We start from the raw sequence: 21,004 nt of genomic DNA on the forward strand, positions 1-21,004 counted from the left end.
AGATCTTCAGGTAACCAAAGCTCTCAATGCTGAAATTTGACCAGCCAGAGACCCCAGGAAGCCTGGATTTGGATCAGAAATATTAGTTTGGCTAGTCTGTATCTGGCATGTCATCAGACTATTTTTTTTCCAGTGGGAGGACTTGAACCCAAGACCTTTTTACATGCTAGATGAGTGCAGCCTCACTGAGATATATCCTTTCACATCCTGTCTCTTTTTTGTTACAGTACTTTGGAATTGAAAAGCTCAGACTGCCTTGCCTTTTATATTGCCCAGGTCTGTAGGTCAGAAAAATTCTCCAGTTTTACCTGTTTGTTGACATGTACATTTAATATGCACTTGTGGGTTTCATCGTGGATACATAACTGAGACTAATTCAAATTATATGGCTTTTCAACATCGGTAATGGCTTCTCAGCATCCCTCACCCACAGAAAGTGATCTCACTACCACTCTAACAGCTGTGAGTGAGATTAGTGAGTCTGAAGCTGAGACAGTATGCCGTACAAATAAATATGCATCTGGGTCATCCGAGGATTGTCACATTCCTGAGAACCTGAGAAAATGCTGTGGGGAAGACAGATTGATACCTACAGATATAATGGTCACGTACGTTTTTGCTTGGGATGAGTTTTTAATACGAAAAGAGGGTACCAAAGTGCCAATCTCCTGTTACAGAGAAGACATAACATTAAAGAAATAAACCATGACAGTATGCACTGTGGGAAACACCCTGTGCTGACGAGCCCTGGTTCGAGTCCTGTGTCTATGTCTCTTTCTATGGAAGTGCATAGTGAACTCTAACTGAGATATTTCGTTATCAGCCTAGCTAGGGAAGTTGACGATTCTGAGTTTATTCCCTCTGAGGCTGGCATTTCTCTGTGATTGTTCCAAGTGACACTTAGAGAGCTTAGCCTCACTGCTAACATTGCTGGGGAGACAGAGGGTAGTTGAGGTTTCCTCATGACCTTTGGATTTTTGCCCTGAAGCAAAGGAAATAATCCCTTTATCAAATATTTGCTAGGCTGCTTAGAATATAAATGTTCTCACGGCTGCGTTTTCATTGATTATTGAAAAGCTCACAACTCACACCGCATGTGATGTGTGTGCCGGCCGTGGACATGTGTGTCTGTAGAGTTAGGAACGATGCCTGTCTGTCTAGGAACACTGTGTAGTTTCTAGAGTTTGTCAGGGCTTTTTCTACTTTGCTTTCTTCGGTGAGACCTGGTTGAAAGGGTAGCCTTGTCGAGGAAGGAAGGGGGATGAGGTCCTTGGTGATGAATCTAACCCGTCATGTGTTAAGATGGGTCATTAAAAGGCAATTGGAAGACCACACTCCTCCCTGTGTTATAAAGAAAGGAAACAGAAGCTCAGGGAAGGGAAATTATTTGGGTTAAAATTGATGTGGCAAAGTAAAGGTAAGTTAAGCTGATGAGTTCAAGGCCAACCTGGACTACAAATAGGGACCCGTCCTAACAGGACAAACACAACAATAAGAAAAGTTAAACCAGGATCCAAGCGTGGACTCTTTGGCATCCTGAAATAAATAAATTAAACCTTTGTCCTCAGTTGTAAAGTCGCAGCAAAGGATGAAATAATAAATAAATGAAATATTTGGTGAGCAGAATAAGTTGACTTTTGTTCCCAATATGACTAGAAGTGAGTTGATAGAAATTTCAAGAAAATCTTTAAGCTATGAAATATTTTTTTAAAGGATACACAGATTTTTAATAAAATATATATAGGATCAGTTTAAAAATATTCCTGGTTAAATAATGTCAGATTTCCGGCACATTATATTACCACAACCTCATGTAACAACTTCAGAGGTGTGTAACCGTAAGAAAACCAAGCTTAGCCAGCTGATCAAAGGTGACTATTTAAATAGTGCACGACAGAAACCAAGAACACAATGTGTTAAAAGTCGTATGATACAGAAAACACGCACAGTTATAATTAAATTAGGCTTCCTATTTCCAAGGCCAGTGGTTTTTTTTGTTTTTTTTTTTTTGTTTTTGTTTTTTGTTTTTGTTTTTTTTTAAATCAACAAATTAAATAGTTTAGGAAAAGGAAAGAAAAACATGAAAGGAAAAGTAATTTAGGGTACACAGTCATAACTCCAGCTCCAGTTTATTTGTTTTGGTGCTGGGACCAAACTGGGGGCCTAGAGGGTTCTGGGAAAGTTCTTCACTCCTGAGCCACCCCTCACCCTGGTTTGAGAATGCCTCCTCCAGTTCCTTACCAGCTCCCACTGTTCTTACTAGGAAATCTCACAGCTTGATCCCTGAGCTGTTCAGACACAGGGTCACAGGAGAAGGGGTAAGAACAAGAACGTGGAGTGGGGTGGGACAGGCCTGGGTCCGTGTGCTGGATCCCTGTTCCCCTGGGTAAAGGCTCCGAGAGGACATGTCATTTCTGGCTGTAGGCAAATTCCCAACATCTTCAACATGAGGTAGCTGTAGAAAGGTCTTTCTCCTTCCTCTCCTACTTCTTTTTCTTCCCCTCCCTTCCAGGTGTTAAGGGCTGAAAATATACATCCAAGAGGGACCTGTCTTCCATGAGTGGCTAATGCTGACATTATCAGTGTTACACCAGCTATGTCACTTTGAACAAACCCCTTTCTTTCTTTTTTAAAAATTTGATATTTTATTTATTTACATTTCAAATGTTATCCCTTTCCCAGTTTCTCCTCTGCAAACTCCGTCTTGTCCCCCCTTATTCTGCTTCTATGAGGGTGCTCCCCCCCCCACTCCTGCCTCACCGCCCTAGCATTCCTCTACACTGGGGTATCAAGCCTTCACAGGACCAAGGGGCTCCCCTCCCATTGATGCCAGATAAGGCCCCTTCAGCTCCTTCAGTCCTTCCCCTAACTCCCCCATTGGGGTCCCGTGATCAGTCTGATGGTCAGCTGTGAACATCCACATCTGTATTGGTCAGGATCTGGCAGAGCCTCTCAGGGAACAGCTGTATCAGGCTCCTGTCAGCACATGCTTCTTGGCATCAACAATAGTGTCTGGGTTTGGTGTCTGCATGTGGGATGGATCCTGAGATGGAGCAGTCTATGGACTTCAGTCTCTGCTCCACTCTTTGTCCCCGTATTTCCTTTAGACCGGAACAATTCTGGGTTAAAATTTTGGAGTTGGGTTGGTGGCCCCATCTCTCAACTGGGGGGCCATGCCTAACCTCTGGAGACGATCCCCACAGGTTCTCCCTTCCTTTTGTGGGGTATTTCAGCTAATGTCATCCCCGTGGGGTCCTGGGAGACTCTCACTTTCTTGGCATCTGGCAAACCCCTTTCTATAGACAGTGTGAAGTGGCTCTCTGCTGACCTGAAGTGTGGGACACTTACACTCTGTAGGCGAGTTCTCTTGCACAGACTTGCCTGCATCCACGACCTATATCACTTAGGGCTGCCGTTTTGATGGAGGCCATTTTGCTCTTGAAATCCCAAAAAATGTTTTCTAGCCCCTTTATAGAAAAATTATCTTGATACTTAGCAATTAGAAAGTTGATTGTGGAAGGACGAGGAGGAAGTCTTGTCAGGATAATTTGGGGGCCCCGAGGTCAGCAGGTTCCACAGATAGAGGCGTTTAGAATCTAAAGTGTGTGACAGGATATGTAAGGGACTAGTAAATTTCCTGCAGGAAACAGGATGGCGAGGCTCTAACTACACGACCACCTGAGCTTCAGGATGGAAAGCTGCTCTAATTCTATTGAATTCGTCCCTAATAACATGCCAAATTTTTTCAGCACAAAAGTCACGTAAAATAAAATACTCCAGCGACAGGGAGCTGAATAGATTTCTTTCAAATGAAGCTCTGCTCTCCCACAGCTGGGCCATGCTGGCTTTTCACAGTTTCAGAACAAAACCATCTTGTGGGATTTGACCTTGAGTTTTTAGCATTGATTGTGAACTAGATGATTAGATTCCCCTGCCTCAGCAACCAGAATCCTTTTCACCACTCTGCATGTATTATATGCCCCCACCCTCCAGGCAACCGGTACTGTATAAAACGTCCTTAAGGAACCCACAGCCCTGGCAAGCTCTCTCAGATCACCCCCTCCATCACTAAAGAGACCAAAAGAATGAAGATTATTAACAACGAAGGGTGGGTTTTGGCCAACAATTCCTGCTCTACAAAGAGTTAAGGCATTAGGCACTATTTTCCATATATGGCTGATATTGTCTGCATTAAAAGGTGGTTAGTGTGAGCCTAAATCAATGCTAAGTTATTATTGCCATTCCGAGCAAACTTCTTCTGGGGTTTCCATGTGAGATGTCTTCTGTAGGCTCACCTGTCACTTGGTCACCAGCTTCTGGTGCTCCTTTAGACATGTCAGGAGATGGAGCCTCTCTGAAGGAAGTGGGTTACTAGGGGCGAGTCCTGAGATTTGATTGACTCCTGACTGTAGATCCAAGGTGATCAGCTCCCTTCTGTCTCTGTCGTGAAACCTTCCAGCCATGATGGACTGTATTTCTTCTTAATTCATGATTCCTGCTAATGAGTAACTCGTCTTTCCTTAAGTTGCTTTTGCCAGTTATTTTTATCACGGCAATGAGAATAAGGAACACACTTTCTTAGAACACAGTCGTCCTGCCTGCTGTCCTAAGGGTCTGGGACATTTAGCTTTCACAAGTAACTCCCCTAGCTCAGGGTTACCCCCATATAAGCAGGTCAGCACTGCTCACACGGACACAAGGAGCAATACGGGCTAGTAACACTCCTGACCTTGCCTCTCTGTGGCCTTCTGTTTCACTGTGAGAGGGTAGGAGGATCAAGCGCAAGTTTCCAAGGCATCTTCTAAGTCTTTGATTTGGAGGCCTTCTGAGGCAGTGTGGGCAGTCCTCTTCACAGTCCATGGTGCTTCCATGCCAGAGGTGCCTTTGAAGTCAGCAGAGAAAGCAGTGGGCCAGGAAATCCCTGGGGCTGGAGAGAAAGGAGCTCTTGGGGTTGCTCTAAGGACAGGACTCTGGAGACTAGAGGTGCGGGATGGGCATGTATCAGCCCACGAGCAGATGTGACTGAGTCAGGGCTTATTTTGCCCAGCTTTGGAACACAGGAGAGGGGCTACAGGCATTGTGTATTGCAGCCTTTCCTTCTTGCTAAGGACATCACTGGGCTAATTCTTGGACTTTGCAGTCACACCTGGACTCAAAAGTGTCCAGGTACCTAGACTAAGGAAAGGGGCAAAAGTCATTAGAACAGGTCACTGAGGCCTGCAGGTACACAGTGCCAGGACTTCCCTTGCTAGCGACAAATAACCCGCTATGAAGAGAAATGGCAAGTCTGAGCAGACTCAGCTCTCCATTTCTTCTGATTACCCAAGAAGACAGTCTTTCTCTGGAAAAATTTTGTGTGTGTGTGTGTGTGTGTGTGTGTGTATGTGTGTGTGTTTTGTTGCCTTTGTTATTCTGCATTCAGAACAAAAGTACTTAGCATCCAGCACTCATTTCTTTTAACCAAATAATAGACTCTGTGCTGAGTAGTTTATCACTCCATGTAATTTGAACCTCATACCAGGTTGGGTTTGCATTTAGTCAAGGGACAAATGGAAGCTCTCTGAAGTCAGGCTCCCACAGCTGTAGAGTTGGAACATTCTGCAGCTAAAATGCAAACCCAGATCTTAGAGCAGATTAGAGTGCACTCTTGTTTCCAAAGTATGTTTCGAAGCCTAAGTGCTCCTGCTACTGCTGCTGCTGCTTCTTCTTCTTCTTCTTCTTCTTCTTCTTCTTCTTCTTCTTCTTCTTCTTCTTCTTCTTCTTCTTCTTCTTCTTCTTCTTCTTCTTCTTCTTCTGCTTCTGCTGCTGCTGCTGCTGCTGCTGCTGCTGCTGCTGCTGCTGCTGCTGCTACAGGCCAAGAGAGCAAGTGCCTCACTTTCACATTAATGCAGCATGGGTTTCTCAGTCCCAGCTCTGACATTTCAGGTCACTGAACTATCTGTTATTGGAGGCTTCCCTGAGCATAACAGGATGCCTGTGACACCATCCCTGGCCTCTAACTCATATGATGCCAGTAACAGGCCCTTCTCCCCCAACTCTGTCTAACACTCAGTGATAACAACATCCAAAGTTCGAGGACTTTGCAGAATCCCAGCCTTGCTTCAACAAAATGAGAGTCAGTCACACGACCACATGTACATTTGCGGTCAAAAGAAAGATCTATATGTTAATTGTGTTCCATTTTGTTTTCTTTTAGACCAAAATTGTATTGCTAATGACTTAGTTCCTTCTCCCTGCCTGAATGAGATCCTGGCGTGTGTCACTGGGAAGCCTTTGCCTTCTTGGCAGCCTCCCAGATCTCTCAAACACTTCTCTTTGAAGCCTGGAGCCTCCTAAGGTAGTATTAAGAGCCAGCCAACTATGAAAGCGGTGTGCTCTTCTCTCAGCTAAGTGCCTCTGCTCAGGCAGGAAAATGTTTCAGTGGCATGAACATATGGCATCAACATGGCCTCTGAGAGCCATGCTGGGAGGTTAACAAGCGTGGAGGAAAGGGAGACAGGTTGTGCTATGCTCAGACAGCGGACAGAGTAGGACCTCTCTTTCCCTAGGAGGACTGGGCTGGGCTTCCTTGGGGTACTTGATTCTGTACAGTTCAAACTTTGTGTGCAATAGGGCTAGTACCTTGGCACTGTCATGTACTGCTCCTTTCGTAAGGCTTGCTCTAGACCCTGGCATCTGCCACAGAGAGAGACTTGGAGAAGCCATGTAGCCCAGTATTAGTCCTAGGTCTGACTCCAGGCAGGCATCCATCTTCCATTAGGCAAAAGGACGCACCCAATTCTGCAGCCACGCACTGCATTCTGAGTGCCCAGGCTCTTGAGGGTGGACATCCATCACTTTGGAGACTCTGAGCAGACAATTAGCCTAGAGTATTGGTCAGAGACCAGCTGTGGAGGCGGCAGAGTGTCCCAGTTTAAAAATTCCGGGATGACCAAGGCTAGCAAAGGTCACTGGTGTATTCTATCCAAAAAGCATATTGGCTATGAAGTTTCCCAATCACAAGAAGAATGAGACATCTCCCTCCTGGGTGTCATCATCAGGCACGCTGTTAATGGGTATTTGTAAATTAAATTTACTTTATCATCATATATATATATATATATATATATATATATATATATATATGCACACATATACAGTATATATTATTAATATATATTATTATATTATATATAATATATATTATTAATATATATTATATATTATTAATATAATAATGTTACACTACTAATGTAATAATGTGTATATATATGTATGTATAATAATGTATATATATTATACATTATACACATACACACACACCATGGTGTTTGTGTGGAGGACAAAACACAACACTGTCTGTCTTTTTACCTTATGTGGGGTTTAGGAATCAAACAGGTCACCAGGCCTTTTATACACCAAGCCATTGCACTGGTTCCATAGTAGATACACTCTTGGAATGTATTCCAAGAGCATATGTTTTTGGAATAAGTAAGGAACATCTGGAAAAATGTTCCCCTCTCTTCATTTCTTTTTGAAATGGGGTCTCACATAACCCAGGCTGGCCTTGAACTTCTGTCTATCTGAACTCTGATTCTCCTGCCTCCGTTTCTGAGTGTTGAGTTTGCAGATGTGAGCTACCAGGTTTATACATTGCTAATGGTTTGACCCAGGACTTCATGTCCTCTGCCAGTTTAGCTACACACACAGCTTTAGAAAAAATCTACCAAAGACAAATGCAGTAGGTTCTTCACAAAAAGATATGTGGGAACACTCTGAGCCATAGTTGAAAGCAGGCACTGTACATCCATGCTTTGATACTCCACAGTGTGAATGTATGGGTCAGGTGACCTTGCTTAAATTCCAGCTTAGTCTGTATATGTACAATACATACATACACACACATATGCAATGTGTTCACCTCACATCATGCTTGGGATTGAGTGAGGATGTTCTGCATCTTAAAATGCGTTCTTTTGGTAAGACTAGAAGAGCACATTTCAGACTTCTGAAGTATTTTCATACTAAGTCTCTAGGGGATCCAGTTTTTTGTTCATTTCACAAGTATTTATTGAGCACCTACTGTGTGCCAGGCACTTATTCAGAGGCTTTGGAATAGGCACAATCATACTTTCCTCCTCCTCCTCCTCCTCCTCCTCCTCCTCCTCCTCCTCCTCCTCCTCCTCTTCTTCCTCCTCCTCTTCCTTCTCCTCTTCCTCCTCCTCCTCCTCCTCCTCTTCTTCTTCTTCTTCTTCTTCCTCCTCCTCCTCCTCTTCCTCCCCTCCTCTTCCTCATCCTCTTCCTCCTCCTCCTCTTCCCCCTCCTCTTCCTCCTCCTTCTCCTCTTCCTCCTCCTCCCCCCTCCTCCTCCTCCTTGTCCTCCTCCTCCTCCTCCTCCTCCTCCTCCTCCTCCTCCTCCTCCTCCTCCTCCTCCTCCTCCTCCTCCTCTTCTTCTTCTTCTTCTTCTTCTTCTTCTTCTTCTTCTTCTTCTAAATAAAGTGTGTTTAAAATATATTTTAGTGTGGGGAGGGACATGTGTACATGTATGTGTATGTGTGTTAACCTGGGCATGCTCATGTAGAGATGTCAACATCTGATGTGTTCTCAATTGCTCTTTGCTTTATTTTTATTTTTTTTTTTTTGAGACAAGGTCTTTCACTGAACACGGCGCTCACTGAATTGCTAGACTGTCCAGCCAGCAATCCCCACTCCCCATATTTTCTTGTCTCCTCCTCTTCAGTGCTAGAACTAAGAATTATATGGGTGCTTTTATATAGGTGCTGGGGATTCAAACTCAGTTCCTCATGCTTGCAGAGTGATGACTTCACTCACTGCCCCAATTCTTCATCTCAGTTTCCAGGAACTTATGTGGTTCTGCTATGCCTCCAGGAGAGAAGCCCTGTGTTCAGCAATGGTTAGAGTGTCTGTGAACAAACTGTGCCCTGTTCATTCTGTGCTGGGTGTTGGGAGAGGAAGGGTGCACCAAGAACAGAGATTCTGGAACCCAGCCTCAGTGGTGGGTGGACTGGATAACTGATACATGAGCAATTAACTCGGAGACTGAAAAATGCAAATTCGTGACAGGCGTCATGACAATCTAAGAATTTTCAAATACATTTCTGGATAAAATAATTTAGTAAGGCTTACCAAGAAAAGTCAAGGCATGGTGCCTGGAACATACTATGTAAACACTTGCATGAATGAACAGTTGAATGAAGAGAAGAGCTGTGACGTATAGTTGCACGGGCCTTGTACTGCATATCTCCAGGGCTTTTCATTCAGCAGGTAGAGCTAACGTACAGGCTGCATGGCTTTATTCAGCATCTTGTTCAAACAGTCTCAGTAAATCCTTTCTATGTTCTACCTACTATTTCAGTGATATTTCCCTGTGCTGTGTGTGGCAGAAGTAGAACCTGGAGCCAGAGAGGTCAACTCTTCCCGGGGTTCATGAAGTATTTCAGGGAGGAGCTCTCAGTCATAACCTAGATGCATCCAACATAGAGTTCCTGCTTGCAGAACAAGATGAAATAGTCCCTGGACCATGATGGAATCATGGAAGCATTTAGGCCTCTGGGGTTCAACAAGAAGACACTGAAGTGGTGATTTTGCAGGTCTTGGGTTTCATGGTATAAGTTTGAGAGCCCTTTGTCTGGTAAGTTCATGTGACTTGTTCTCTCTGGCTGAAATGCTCTATCCACTGAGCTCTCCTTCCTCCTTTTCTCAAAAGACTTGAGAAAGATCCCAGAAAACACCAGCTGAATGGAGGTTCTGGGCACACTACAGGCACTGTTGGAAATTGAAGGGTATCAGCAGAAGTAGGGGGGATTAGAGCCAACTCCAGTGAGGTGTTTCTGTTAGAACTCACTTTGAATATCCAACCTTCCTCAGAGCCAGCAGTAAACAAGACGTGTGATATATCAGGCTAGCCTTGGCTTCTCCTCTTAATTCTGGTGGACTGTGCTTATAAACAGGCTCTTAAACTTTCTGTCCTGTTTGTCCTCCTTGAAGAAATCAGGAAGAATCAGGCAAAGATGGCTGCCGCCGAGCCACACACATGAGTCCTTGAATCGTCCCAAAGACCCTAAGAGGAAGATTGCCTGTCTGAGACCTGCGGGTGCCACACCCAGTGAGACTGTGGAAAGCCTGTCTCTCATGCTCAGCAGGAGCATCATTTAGTTAGTTCTCAGTAAACAGAACACTTAGCTCCCGGGGCCACACAAGGTAAAAGCGAGGCTTTTATTATACTGGGAAAGTGTGGATAGAGGCAGAGATGACCTTGAAGGTTTGGGGGCAAGGGGGATGAGAGTTTGAGCTTTTTGATTTCAGGGGTTGGGGGGGGGGCAACATACCTTGTGTGGCTCCATGTGCTATGACTATCTCTTCAAATTGCAAAGCCTATAGAGCCTTAGAGATAACCTACTTTACCGGGATGGACAGTCTCATGATGCCCTTTTTGCTGATCTCCCTAATGAAAATGGGGAGACTGAGGCAGAGATGTCGGTTCCTAAGTTACATGCTGGACCATGTGTCCCAGGGCATTACATTTTTTTTTCTAAATTCACACTAACTCCTGTGTAACTTGTGTTCTTTACACACTATGGGTTCTCATGGCCACAGGCAGGGCTCTGGTAATGAGGGTCACACTCCCTGCAAATAGGTAAAATCAAGGGTGACTCATAGCTAATAACTAGTTACTCTGGCATTGGGTTTGATTTTATTTTCTTAGAACACTTCAGGGAGTAAGGTATTGCTTTCTTCCCATTTGACAGATAGCAAAGTTGAGGTCCACAGAGACAAATGGCCTCTCCAGAATGACGTAGTTGTTAGAAATGCCCATCTATGTGTTTGTGTGTGATGGGGTATGTATGCGTGCATATTTGCAAGTATTCACAAGGAGGCCAGAAGGAGACTTCAGAGAGCTTGCTTTCTCATTTTCTGCCTGATTCCCTTAAGATAAGGTCTCTCACTGAACCTGGAATTGGTTGGCAGCCATCAGGCCACAGTGATCGTCCAGTTATTCATCCACCCACTATTTACATGGTAGTTACACAGAGTGCTTACTTGAGTGCTAGGGATTTGAACTTAGGTCCTAATGCTTGAACAGCAAGCACTCTTCCTCACTGAGCCATTTCTCCACCCCAGCCTCGTACTCTTAGGTTTCTCTCTCTTTTTTTTTTTTCTGTTAGATTTTAGATTTCGAGCAGGAAAGAACTACCTGTAATTAATTCCTGTGTCCCTCAAACTAACTGAAAAGTATCTTTGTCCCTATGGAGGTAATTCTTTAGCTTCCCACATGGGAATGTCCCTGTGTCTGGCTTTGGCTTCTGTGGCATGTTTTTGGTGACTTCCCATTTCCTGTCCATGAGGCAGGCAGGTGAGATGAAGGGTGTTAGAGACATACATACATTAGTATGTATGCAGACCATCACATACTAATTTATATAGTATCAAAATATAAATAACGCCGAACAGATTCTCTTTGCATGGCTTTGTTAGTCAGCGGGTCATGCTTACTTGGAGAATAATCTCAATGGCTCCACACAGTGAAGCAACTGTAAGGCAGTTACAAGATTACCAGTGAGCCAGAGACTGCCCTGGTCTTGGCTGGGCCATGCCAACACGAGGCCTACTTCACGGTCAGCACAAGTGACCCAGGTACTGGGTCTGTTTTGTGCCAGCTATTATAGAGACATCCCACTTTTCATCCCCTAGGTCTGGTAGGCTGCAGAGGAGGTGGAGGAGGAGGATGGTATACGAAGGTCTCCAGAAGCCTCTATTCCAGCATGGTTGACTCCTTCATAATCAACGCTAAGTGTACTTTACAAAACAGAAGCCTATGTGTATTACAGCATCCAATTTGTCTCTCTCTCCTCTCTAAACACACACACACACATGCACACATTCACACACACACATGCATACATATACATATGCACACATACACACACACATATACACACATTCACACACACATACATACATATACACATGCACACACTCACACACATGCACACACATTCACACACACGCACACATACACATATATACACACTCACACACACACATATACATACATACATACACTCACATACACACATATACACACATGCACACATACACACTCACACATACACACATATACACACCCACTCACACACATGCGCACACATATACACACATACACCCTCCCCCAAAATATTAACATCCGTTATTCATGAGCTTAATTTTTCTTTTTATTTTCTTCTCTAACTTTTCTAAAAAATTTAAAGCGAACTTATATGGAAAATACCATTTTTGTTGCTTAAATATGCAGTAATAATAAACAAGATACATCTTACATGTACGCATTATCTATTTGCCCTGTTTTTTTTTTTAAAACCTCTTACAACTTGTAGAAACTTCTTACAGAGAGATACAAGGCAGGAAGGGAGAGAGATGCCATTCAGGGGTGAGGAAGTCATCATTTATATCACAAAGTTCAATTTAATTACGGTCCACCAGCCCCTCATCTATCTCCTCTTATGCTTGCCCAGGTTAGGTAATTCCAGGCATCTTCTGACAATTGCCATCTTGCAATTAGAATGCCAGGGCTGGTACTTTTCAGTTTCAGCATCTCAGCTTTCATGACCCCAGCTGTCAGCAGCTGCATCTGTTTAATCAGGACCCGTGTTGCTCTCTCCCATCAAGCAACTTTTAACTTTCTCGGGTAGCAGTAAACTTAGATGGGAGAGAAAGAGATCAGTTGAATTTTAATTTAATCTCACCACTTAGAAAATATGCTGAAGAAGGGGTCTTAGGATGGCTTGTCAGTGGAGGGATGGATGATATTGGGGGTTTGAGCACCACCATCTTCTCATCCACAGTGGGATGCTATGGGTCATCAGAAAGCCTGGTACCCAAAAGCAGTTGATGGAGAGCAGAGAATGGGCCCTTGGCTGTGTAGATCATTACATGCCTTGCTGTCCTGGTTACGGAGGGAAGGAGATATGAGCCTCATTCACATGTTTCCTAGGATCGATGTAGTGTGAGTCTCATGTGGGCTTGGTGTATAGACCAATGACACCTTCACCCCCAAATCCCCCAATGTAAGAGTATTACCCCAAATAGGCTGAGAAGTTATTCCCTGTGACAAGTGGCCCAGATACCCCTGACTTCCTTAACTGCAGAGCTTTCCCTACTGTGGAAGCCATGATGTGCTCTGTAGTAGCTAGCTGTGCTGACACGTGGAAGCCCTTCATCTGTATCTCTTCAAAGAAGGAGTCAAAACCACTCAGATGTCATCAAGAACCTATAGTTAATCCATTCACTCAGTGATTCTTCAACCCTAAGGGGCATGGAACATGGGGGGTGGGTTGGGGAGGCTTGTAAATATGTGGATTCCAAGGCTCGAAGGGCTGGAGCCTGAAGAGTTTGCATTTCTAACAAGTTCCAGGCAATAGAAGGCCTGGAATCCAAGGACCACACTCTGGAGCATGTAATCAGCTTGTTTTCATAGGGACCATCATCGTTTTCAAAGGACTTTGAGGGAAGGATGGCTTCTTCATACAGTTTTCCTTAGATTGTTTTATTGACAAGAATAGTTGTTTCTTATGGACACTTCGATATGTAAGTAACTCTGCTGCCTGGTTACTTAGCTTGCAGACATGTGTGTCTTAATGGACCTGTGGGGGCCAGAGGACAAACTAAACTACTGAGCTGTTCTCTCCTGCTACCTTGTGGGAATCAGGGGGGCCAAACACAGGTCTTTGGGCCTCCTGTAAGTAATAAATGCCTTTACCTGCTGAGCCAAGTTCATGTTTTGTTCTTAAGCAGAGAATGGACTTGTCTAAGCCGGAGTCACTGGCCCACTTTGTACAGGCTGGGCAGGCATGCTGGTTCACGCCATTCGCTCTTCCTTCTCAGCAGAGTGGGAGTTTCTGGAAGAGACAGGCAAGGACTGGATCAGGAACTGCTCTTTCCCTTGTGCTTTCTTGTTTTTATTGTTTTATTGTTCCCGTTGTGCTCTGTTAGGATGGACTTGGAAAAAGTAAAGCATCTTATTAAGATATGGCACGAAAACATGAAGAAATTCCCCTGCAAAGTCCTTTGCTTTGTACTTAAATCAGAGTTCAGTTCCTTTCAAGAGTCCCATGGCGGTGACAGTCGGGGAACACATCAACGACAGTCTCAGCTCCTGTCTCCTTCTTTTCTCCCCCTGAGGCTGTCTGCTTTCGTGTGGTTTAAAGCGGAAATCCACCATGTCTGGAGCCATTTGTCTTTGGCCTCTGAGACTCCTGTGAAGGCTGTGCTGAGCTGTTGGGGTGACTGGGTGGGACAAATAAGAGAAGTGAAGAGAGCAGGCTCAGGTGCTGGTGCAGGGTAAGGCGATTATTTGTTACTGAGGCTGTGTTGTGATAACCTCATCCTTCATGAAGGGGCTCACTGGGAACGGCATAACATGGGTAAGAACAGAAGCACCAGGAAAAGCCTGTAGGGAGATATGGTGATTCTCTTCTTCAGCAGCAGGTGATTGTGGGAAGTTAGAAATGTGAGTGTGTTGGATTTGTGCATCCAGAGTTCATGTGGCATGAATGATTGTAACACTCACTTGAGAGCACCCCAAATAACCTTCCTTACAGCCATCTGGACAGCATTTGCCTGGATTAGGCCTTTGCTTCAACAAACAAACAAAAATAATAGGCCAGCATGATAATTCAGTAAGGAAGGGCTTGTGAGAAGTCAGGGGGTCAAGTCAAACCCAAGGGCCTGAGTTCAATCCCCAGAACCCACATGGTGGAGGGAATGAGTCTAGCCCTGCAAGTTGTCCTATGACCTCCAATATGCCCCATGATTTATGCATGAAACTGAAGTTAGACAAGGCCCAGTGACCCTCCTATCTTTGCCCCACCCCAGTGTTGGAGTTACAGGCAAATGCAAGCACCCTTGTTTGTTTGTTTATTACAGTAGTTCTGTAGATTTGAACTCAGGTCCTTAAGCTTGTATAGAAACATTTAACCAAGTGAACCATCCCTATGGTCCCTGGATTTTTTTTTTTTTGAGCAGTAGCTGCCCATGTGTGTGTGATGTTTTTGTAGGTTATTTTTGCAGCCAGATCATCTTTATCATTTCATCTGTGGTCTATTGATTAAAATAACCACAGTGCTGACAGTGTGCATTCATCATAGCTGGGCAAGGTTTCCCCTCTGCCCCTTCTGGGAAAGTGTTTTATTTCTGTTCTTCTGAATTAAGATTCATCATGCTTCTCATCTGTTTCAACCATCGGATCTTGTGGTGGACCTGTGCGGCCTTTGTGCCCCACCAGCCAGCAGATGAAATCGCTTGCCAATCAGAATTCAGCCAAATCAGCTTTGCTGGTGTGTGCAGGTCGTACCGTGGAAACTACCCCCAGGCACAGCTCTACCTTCTCCCCAACACATCTGTTTGTAAAGAGAGGAGAAACTAGGACTACAGGCTAAAGCCACTTGGTTTTGAAGTGGTCACACAGAGGGTCTGTTCGGGGTAGGTCTAGGTAAGGAAAGTCACATTTCTATGCTTTAGCGTTCCCAGCCTGAAAAGTGTGGTGGTTACACCACTCAGCTTGGCGGTTTGTGGGGTGGAGGACGAGAAGTGGGAATGGTTTATTCATGGTTTATGCTTTCTCTGTGTCTTCGAGATGCTATGGCCTCAGGACTTGCACACACTTTTCTGTCTGTCTGAAATGCTTTGCCACCAACTCTCAAATTGCCACTCTCCCATCCCTTTAAGATCTTACTCAAGAATTTCCAACTCAAAGAAGATTTGGCCTTCTACCATCTCCATTAACACTCTGCCTTTCCCTCCCTGCTCCATTATTAACTCAACATCCTCTAATAAACTGGGTCTTTCTTCCTTATTTGTTGCTGTTTCCCCCCTAGAAAGTCATGAAGTCAAGAAATCGTGTGCCTTGTTCTTGTCCCTAATGCTCGGGGATGCAATAAATATTAGTTAGATTAATGTATTGTGCTTACACCTCCTAGCATTTAATAAGCCTGTGCCTGGGCCATCTCACATCGCCTTCTTGTCATTTATTACATAAGCTCCATAGCTGAATTTACCAGGTAAACACTTTCTGCATTGACTCAGAGATCTCCGTCGCCTGTCTTTAAATCCCATTTTATGATAGCATTATCCCTCCTGCTCTCGGATCCTGTTTTCTGATTATCTCATTTGAATGACTCCCATCTTCCTGACTATTTTTGCAAGCTTCTTGTTAGCAGAAATGAATAGTTCATTACTCCATTTTCTTCTTCATGCTACTTTGAGCATGGTGGGTGTTAGGAGGCTGCTGAAGCTGCCTCAGGTTGTGCTGAGGTTGTGGCATGTGACTTCCAGCTTTATCACTTACTAACTAGAGACCCATGGCCAGTTGAGGGCAGGAAAGGGAAGTTCTAGCTAGACCTGGTGCCCACATGAGTGAGGTATATTTACTTGTGAAAATCCTTTGGGCCACACCTTTCTCCATCACTCTAGGATGCTCAAAATGCTCTAGCCTTCTTTTCTTGCCCAAAATTTTTGAGTGAAAAAAAAAAAAAGGAGAAAGAAAAAATTGAATATCAGAACAGTCTAAAGGATTTTTACAGTAAAATTCCATGGATTTACCAATTAAGTTCTAACATTACAATTTTAATGTGATTGCTTTTTTTTTTTTAAACAAATCCTCCATTTGCCCACCCTTTTCTGTATTGACACATTTTGTAGTTGATGCATTTTGAGGTAAACTGTGGATATTGTATATTTCTGGTTTGAATATGCTTGGTCCAGGGAGTAGCACTATTAGGAGGTATAGCCTTGTTGGGGTAGGTGTGGTCTTGTGGGAGGAAGTGTGTCACTGTGGAGGTGGGCTTTGAGACCCTCTCCCTAGCTAAGACACCCCTCATCATATCAACATGTGTTATATCAGAGTTCAGCATTACAATTGGCATTCTGATATATATATATCATATATATATATATGGATAGTAAATGAGTGTGTGTGGTGGGCGCCTCTTGTGCAGAATGTCCATTTTCCAATTTGTGTTTCTGAGCTCCATTCACATCATTATGATCTCGATCCTGACCAGAAGCACAGGCAACTTAGTCCCTGGCATGTATGAAATGCCCACTGTGTGTCTCATAGAAGCACACACATGAGAATAGCTTCATGGTGGTTCAGAACTCTATTCTGTAAAATGTCTTCATTCTTGCTGTGGTGGCTAATCTAGTCCCTAATCTTGATTATCGATCTATTTCAATACGTGGATACTAATGAGTTACAGCTGGATGAGAGGCATCCAGGGAGAAAATACTGGGAAAAAGAAAATACCTGGGAATATATGTGAATGCCTTAGTTTTATTAATTTGCTTTTCAGTGGTGCCAAGTGTGTGTCCATGCTTGGTTTCTTGGGATCAGTCTAACTTGGGGAAAGGATGAAGAAGAAAGCATTTAACTTACAGATATTTAGGGTGTGTGATTGGACATAGTTTTCTTGTCTTGAGCACAAGTTGGTATCTAGGATACCTGTAAACACAACTAAAGAAAGTTTGGCCTTCAAAGAGAGGAAAAGTTGGCATCTCTACTTCAGATCTGATGTGGAGAGAAGGGCAAGAGAAAGGATGGCTGGAGATGGAGAAGGCAAAAGAAAGGATGACTGGGAGGTATCTATATCCAGGTCTTTGCATTCTCAACCTAGTTGACAGGATTGTGTAGGATCTGCCTACAACGGGAGCTAAGAACCTCTCAGTCATTCAACATCTCATGGAATAGACACCCAGTGAGAACTCTGGGAGACGATCTCCTAGATTCAGCATTTCCTTGCACTAACTGCAAACACACATGTGGTTGAGTCTTATAAACAGGCATGACAAAGGCAAGTGCTCCAAGTACAGGGAACATCTCATGGATGCAAGAGCAGAAAGACTGTAAGAACCAGAGGAGTGTTGGGGATTGGGGAACAGTGTCTTTGGCATGGCATGGCCGTGACACTCTTGAGCTCACAGTAGATGTCATCACTGCACAAGACCTTACAAGACTGAACCTGTGCACCATCCACCCTTGACTGGAGAGGGCTTTACAAGACTCCATCTTTCTCAAAGGATCTATTGGTAGTTAATGGTTGTTGGGGAGGGAGAACCATTTTTTTCAGTGGTGTCATCCTGATTAGGTACCTATGCTCCTGCAAGCAACTCTAATGATACTGACTGAGTTACAAACAAAGGCCAAACCAAACCAAAATCCATAGGAAGAGGAAGAGAATCAGAAGGGACTGAGGAGGACAAGAGATGGCAATGGGGAATTAATATGACAGAGATATATTATATAAATATATGACAATGCCATGTGAAACCCGATATTATATTAAATTAACATATGCTAAGAAAACAAAAGATTAAGTCATAGTTCAAACTGTCCTCATCCCCACAGTCACAAGCCTTTATTTTTAGGCTTCTACCACATGTGGAAGAGAGAGAACGTTTTAGAAATAAACTTAAGAAGGTTATGCCTTCCTGTACACTCCATACTTGCTTTCACTCCCTTAATGGAGAGTAAGGTTCACATCCATTTAAGCCCTCTCTCATTTGAGGAAAACTAAGTCTGATAAGTTCCTTGGTTTGAGAGAGAGAGAGAGAGAGAGAGAGAGAGAGAATCAGAGAGACAGAGAGACTGTCAAGGCAACCAGAGCAGAGGGGTGAACAGAGGTATGAGAACTGAGGGAATGCTGTAGCCTTCATCCATGGTAGGTGTAACTGTGAAGAACAACATTCATCAGGGTTCTGAATGGAGACTGTCATGATCCTCTGGAGGTCTAGCTACCCTGCAGTGTAACAACCCTACACTGTATATTTTAGAAACTCAGGTATAATTTTAAAATATCTAAGCCTCAAAGGTTTAAGTGAAGGAGTCTGGGGACATCACAGTCTAGAAGCAAACCTGTCTCCCCCTCCCCCCACATTTGACTGCTTCTGCAGAGTCACAGGACAGGAGTGATCGAGGTGCTGGAAGACACTGGAGTCACCATCCTGGCTGGTTTGTTTGTATGTTTGTTTGTTGAAAAAGCAAGACTCTGTGTCAGATATTTTCTAAGGCATTCAGAATTCGGAGACTGAGCTAGGCATGTACTTTGGTTAGTAAGGGGAGCAGCTGCCTAGCTTTCCCACAGCCCTGGGTTCCATCCATCAAACAACACAAACTTGCTATGGTGGCTCTGGTGGCTCATGCCTATCATTATGGTACTTAGAAGTAGAGACTAGAGGATCAGAAGTTCAAGTCCCACATCTCAAAAAGCCAAACACCAAATGTTGCAGTGAATTTTGGCTACACTGCTTTGAGCTCTCGGTGGCCCACATGTGTGTACCTGCCCAGGAGCAAGTTTTGGATCCTCAAATGAAAGAAACAGGTGTGTGTGTGTGTGTGTGTGTGTGTGTGTGTGTGTGTCACACACACACTAGCTTACTTTTAAAATGTCTTGGCTACCTCAAAGACTGGGCACTCGTAAACCTTCCCCTGCTACCCCAGGCCCAGTTGTGGAAGTGTCCAGTGGCCTTTTACCCAAAGTCTCACATGGCTGGGTGGCTTTATCTCCTGTTGCTACTGCATCATCCCATGTCATGCTACTTCTTCCCCAAGTCATGGTGATTCTGCCCCCTTTCTCTCTGTGTCCTGCCTCTGCAACTCTAAGTGTCCTGCCTCATGCCTAGCCATTGGCCATTGGCATCTTTAATTGATGGATAAAACCAATGGGGGACAAGGGCCTTCAGCATCTGGACATGCAGATTCCCAATTGAATTTTGGTTCATTAGAACCAATCTCCAATACCCAAATCCAAACCAAATCAAAGCACACACACATGTGCATGCAAGTAGGGGCTGGAGGAATTCAAGGGTCAAGAGGACAGCAGTAGAGAATGTTGAGAAGCAGGCTGTAGTTTCTTCTGTAATCCTAGCTCTTGGGAGTTGGACCCAGGAGGATCAGGAGTTCAAGGCCATTGTTTGCCATTACCAAGTTTAAGACATGTCCATACTCTGTGTGACCCTGCCTCAAACAAACACACAACCCCACCCCCCCCAAAAAAAACAATGCCTCCCAAACAAACAAATAATGGTAAGCTAGAGGCTAGTAAAAGGGAAAGCTTGGTGAGTTCAAGCCCTCCTCCTATTCCTCCCTAATAGCGTTTACCTGTAGGGAATATACAAGGGCAATCTAGCTCCCTTGGAAGAGGTGGAAGAGGAAGTAAAACTTGATTTGTAGATTTCTAAAATGTAAACACACCCACGATAGCTACGTTCAAGTTGCCGAGATGATACATTGAATGGATAGCTGAGGGTGGACAGATCCTACCGTCTTCCATCACAAGCCAGTAAGAGCCAGCTCTAGTACATACATCACTGCTCCTGTGGGCTGATGATAATGGCTACCAAATAGTGTGAGTGCATCTTCTCCAAGCTCTAGGGCAGGTTGGACATGAGAGAAGGCAGTAAAGAAGAAAGCAGGCGACTCCACAATGGGAACACTCAGTTTCATTCTGAGAGGTAATAGCTGTGTTTTGCCCAGCAGGGTGCAGGGAGATAGGCAGAGCTATGCAATGTAGAACTCGGGAGATACAGGGAGGCAGTGTTTTCCAATTTGGACTGCAAATTAGAATTCCCTGAGAATTTTTCTTAATCCTAATGTCTAAGCCTCACAGAGGCTAATTTAGTCAGAATCCTTGAGGACCCAGGTGTCAGCTGATAGCAACATCCAGCATGAACTTACCACGTCAGTACTTCTCAAATGTGATGCACACACAGGAGACCTGGCCATTTTGAAGGTGTGTTGAATTTTAAAATAGTAAGCAAGCGTACTGGCACCTTCTAAATTCAGGAACATGAAACACTGGCAAACTAGTTAACATTGGTGGAAGTAAGGTTAGTGATTGCCTCTGGGAGCTTATTGACTAGAACAGAGAAGAATAAGGCATGGTATGAACTAGAGCTGGTCTACCTTCAATATGGGAAGCGACACATTAAATTGTATACTTTAGCAGGTATGGTGG

At 44.1% G+C, this 21,004-nt stretch overlaps 1 protein-coding gene across 3 annotated transcripts in view; it reads left to right on the forward strand.

Moving 5' to 3' along the window:
* Cpne4 (copine 4) overlaps window positions 1-21,004 on the forward strand; it is a 457,007-nt gene that overhangs the window by 22,527 nt on the left and 413,476 nt on the right. The gene's annotated exons all lie outside the window — the stretch shown is intronic.

Source organism: Arvicanthis niloticus, chromosome 21, assembly GCF_011762505.2.
Source record: "Arvicanthis niloticus isolate mArvNil1 chromosome 21, mArvNil1.pat.X, whole genome shotgun sequence".
NCBI lineage: Eukaryota > Metazoa > Chordata > Mammalia > Rodentia > Muridae > Arvicanthis > Arvicanthis niloticus.